Below are 4701 nucleotides of genomic sequence, written 5' to 3'. Positions count from 1 at the left end.
GACTGGAGACTTGAGAAGCCAGAGAAGGGTGGCCCGTGGGAAAGGCCGTGTGGCCCGGGAGTGCAGAGCCACAAGCTGATGTAAGTTCTCTCTTTTGTCATTTGGCAGAGCCTTACAGTTCCCTGTGGCTGGTAAGCCTGAAGTCTCAATTTATATATTTTTGTTTATTCTAAAGGAAAGAAGCAGGAAGTTCATTCTTAGCAGATGGCCTTGACTAGATGTCTTTGATGATGAGGTTTAATGGATTAAGGTTCATCATAGTTTATTTATATCATTATGAAATGACGCTATCCTTGTTTTTATGTTTTTTTTCATTTCTTTAGTGAGTGCACTTCTTAAAATAAAAAATTATACACACAAACACACACATCCGTGGTTTAAAGCAAAAATTTTCCATTTAATTTACTTATTTTTATTGTACCTCCATCCCAAGCTATAATACAAATATCATATCATTTTCAAATATATACCTGGATTTTTCAAATAATAATTGTTTTAGTCTTTCTAAAACGTTTTAGACTTTAAAAGAGAAATTTAAAAACATTTCTACAACCATTCATTAATTACAACTTGTGTATCACATATAACATTTTTGTATTACCGTTATTCTCTCTTCATTCAAAAAAAAATGTTATTCCAATGGAAAAAAAAATTTGATTGCAAAAAAATGATTTAACAGCGGTGGTTCAAAATGCACCCTTAAAAAGTACAATAGGAAATTTGATGAAATGGCTCCTCTTAGTGTTCTGGGAGTGGTACTGCAGTATGCAAGCACTAACTTGTCGCAGGCTCTCAAAGTTGAATGTGCACAGAAATTATCTGAGGTTCTTGTTAAAATGCAAGTTTTTATTCAGAAACTGATTCTGCATTAACAAGCTCCCATATCCATCGGTTCATGGAATTTCAATAAGTTTACCTACAAGTACGGTTGTCCAAATAGAATTAGTAAGATGTAATTATACGTATAGATCTTTTTAAATGTTAAAAATTCATAAGTCTAACTCCTTTTCTACAAGAGGCAATACCTTGAACAAAGGAATGATGTTAAATGACTAATTGCAGAAAAACAAATTGCTCTAAATAAATTTCCTTTCATGCTCAGCCCTTAGCTTTTTTAACTACAACATCCAAAAATATAACCACTTACTTTTTTGCCCACTGCCTTACTATAAAAGCAATTCTACGAGCAACATTTCCCTGGTCTATTTTTGTCTCCCTAGTGGCTGGCACAGAGAGATGAATCTTCCAGGTGAGAGAAAGCAGGTGGCTAAGAAATGTCTTACCTTTGGCCATAACAGTGGCAGGGACACAAACCCAAGTAGCTTTTACTCCAAGATCATGATGCATAAGGAAAGAAGTATGTGTCTTTAGACTGTCTCTCTTCAAGTGACAAATTTTTTCTTATAAATAGTGAATGTTCTTACTTATTGGACCTTCACTCCACCCAGCACTTGCTAAATAAAATTTTTATCTTCTCTCTTATACTCAGCACCACAGCCCAATGAAGAGGTGTTACTGCTCTCGCCATTGTGCAGGGAAAGCTGTTGAGGCTTACAGCTTTCCCAGCCCTCCTGGATAAGCAGCTGGCTCTGGAAGTACAGGACCATCTATCCAAAAACCCAAGCTGAGCTGTAGACCACTTTGCCACCACATTTAACACTAGCTTGTGAGTGTACTAGCTTCTGGGCATCTCTTTCTTAAATAGTTTGCAGATAACTTTCAAATATGTATGCATAATATATACTCTTTAAAAGCAAGAGTTTGTTATACAGTGAGTGAGTGGCCAGATTATTATGATCTCTGAATGCATAATAATCTGGATACTCGGTGTATATCCTATATAATAAAAGGCTAACATGCAAATTGTCCCCTCAACTAGGATTTAGTTCAACCAGCAGGCAGGCCAGCCAACCACCCATATCCCCATCCCTGGCCAGGCTGGACGGACCCCAGCCATGCACGAATTAATGCACCAGGCCTCTAAAATATATATATTATATATATATTGAGTAGCCATATTATTATACATTCAGACATCATAATAATCTGGCCACTCAGTGTATATGTTTTACCCTTAAGATGCAAGGAGATACTATAAATATAAGTTTAGGAAACTTACTGAAGTTGACTTCTAAACAACTTTATAGTGTTTCTGGGAGTAAAATAAAAATAAATGTAAAAGTCATGTTGATACTTTGGATTTGATTTCCTTTCTTCTTTTTGTCACCAACTACAACCAATGAAGGACTTTGGAACTCCTGTTCCAAAGCCTTTAAACTTAAAGGTGGATCTGTGTTGAGAGTAGGTTACATATAGTATTTATCACAAGGTAACTTAATTATTCCTTTATTTAGTTAGTTATCTGATTCCATCTAATGAGTGTGTATACCTGCAGAGCAGAACTCTACCTTTCTGATTTTAGTATCTCCATTATTCAGCATTGTATCTGATGTATAAACACTTCGTGTTTGTTGAATTTATAAGTCATGAATAATTAATGACCCTAATTAAGTTGAACTGAGATCAAACCTAGAAATTTCCTAAGAAATTTGCACATTTGGCCACTAGGTGGCAGTCTTGCCTAGTTTTAGATGGCTAGGGAACACATGCCTTGACTATTGTCATTACTGCAATGAACATTGGGGTGCATATATCTTTTTTACTTTTAAATACATAGAAGTGAAAATTCTGGTTCGTATGGTAGCTCTTCTTTTCATTTTTTGAGGATTTTCTATAATGTTTTTCTTGGCAATTACACCAATTCATAAACCTAGCAACCAGTGTATGAGGGTTCCCTTTTCTCCACATCCTCATCAGTACTTTTTACTTGCAGAGTTACTGATAATAGCCACTCTGACACGTATGAAGTGATATTTCATTATGGTTTAATTTGCATTTCTCTCGTGATTTATGATATTAAGCATATTTTTATATATCTATTGGCCATCTGTATGTCCTCTTTGGAGAAACAAACATCTAATCAGGTCCTCTACACGATTTTTAAATTGGATTGTTTTTTGGGTGTTAGGTTGTATGAGTTCCTTATGTATTTTGGATATTAGCACCTTATGTGAAGTATCATTTGAGAATATCTTCTCCCATATAGTAGATTGTCTTTAACTTTGTTGAAGGTTACCTTCACTATGCAGAAGCTTTTTAGTTTAATGTAGTCCTATATATGTAATTTTTCCTGTTTCCCATGCCCAAGGAAATCTATCCAAAAAGATTTTTAAGAGCAATGCCAAAGTTTACTGCCTATATTTTCCCTGTAGGAGTTTTATGATTTCAAGTCTTAGTTTAAAGTCTTTGAGTTTATCTTTGTACACGGTAGAAGAAAGAGGGCAGCTGAAACTGGTTCGGTTCAGTGGATAGAGCGTCAGCCTGCGGACTTAAGGGTCCCAGGTTGGATTCCAGTCAAGGTCATGTACCTTGGTTGCGGACACATCCCCTGTGGTGGGTGTGCAGGAGGCAGCTGACAGATGTTTTTCTCTCATCAATGTTTCTGGCTCTCTATCCCTCTCTCTTCCTTTCTGTAAAAAAATCAATAAAATATGTTAACTAAATAAAAATTAAAAAATAAAAGAGTTGGAGTTTTGTTTTGTTTTTAAAAAAAGGGTACGTAACTTCTTTTTCGACATATAACTGTCCAGTTTCCCATCACCACATTTGTTTGTTTGTTTGTTTGTTGTTGTTGTTAATCCTCACTGGATAGTATTTTTTCCATTGATTTCTTTTTTAGAACATGGAAAAGACAGAGAGAAATATCAATGTGACAAAGTCACATCAATTGGTTGCCTTGACCAGGGTTGGGGATCAAACCTGCAATTGAGGTACATGCCCTTGACTGGAATCGAACTCATGACCCTTCAATCCATGGGATGATGCTGTAACCACTGAGTGAAAGAGCCTAGGGTCCCATCACCACTTATTAAAGAGATTGCCTTTACTCTATTGCATATCACTGTCTCCTTCATTGTAGATTAATTGTAAGCAAGGAATTCTTTCTGGGTGCTCTATTTTATTCTACTGATCAATTAATCTATCTTTACATCAATACCATACTGTTTAGTTATTGCAGCTTTATAGTCCAGTTGAAAATTGGATTGGTTGTTTGGGGGCATATGATATCTCCCACTTTGTCCTTTCTCAAGATTGCTGTGCCTATTCAGGGTCTTTTGGGGGTTCCATATAAATTAAAACTATATGCATAAAAGGACACTATAAAAAAAAAAGTGAAAAAGACAACCCACAGAATGTAAGGAAACACTTGCAAATCATCTATGTAGTAAAGGTTAGTATCTTGATATGTAAGGAACTATTACAACTCAACAATAAAAAGACAAATGTGCCAGGTGTTCTGGCGCATGCTTAGAAAACCTGACTTTTGCCAAAATCGGTTTGGCTCAGTGGATAGAGCGTCGGCCTGCAGACTGAAAGGTCCCAGGTTTGATTCCAGTCAATGGCATGTACATGGGTTGCGGGCACATCCCCAGTAGGAGGTGTGCAAGAGGCAGCTAGCTGATCAATGATTCTCTCTCATTGATGTTTCTAACTCTCTATCCCTCTCCTTTCCTCTCTGTAAAAAATTAATAAAATATATATTTTAAAAAATTAAAAAGAAAAGAAAACCTTACTTTTCTCAATCCTCGTCAAAACCATATGCATTGGGATCTATCGTTATCCTTAATTTCCAAATGGTGA

The 4701-nt window shown here is 36.0% G+C and overlaps 1 long non-coding RNA gene across 1 annotated transcript; it reads right to left on the bottom strand.

Annotated features, from left to right (window-relative positions):
* Positions 1-2842: 2842 nt before the first annotated feature.
* On the bottom strand, positions 2843-4436 carry LOC118718264. The gene is made up of 2 exons (XR_004987739.2): positions 3620-4436; positions 2843-3345 (listed from the first exon to the last, which is right to left on the bottom strand). It is a non-coding gene; the product is annotated as an uncharacterized LOC118718264 (long non-coding RNA).
* Positions 4437-4701: the final 265 nt, after the last annotated feature.

Source organism: Pipistrellus kuhlii, unplaced genomic scaffold (assembly GCF_014108245.1).
Source record: "Pipistrellus kuhlii isolate mPipKuh1 unplaced genomic scaffold, mPipKuh1.p scaffold_m20_p_14, whole genome shotgun sequence".
NCBI lineage: Eukaryota > Metazoa > Chordata > Mammalia > Chiroptera > Vespertilionidae > Pipistrellus > Pipistrellus kuhlii.
The sequence above is the reverse complement of the archived record's forward strand: the minus strand, read 5'-3'. Positions and strand labels throughout refer to the sequence as shown.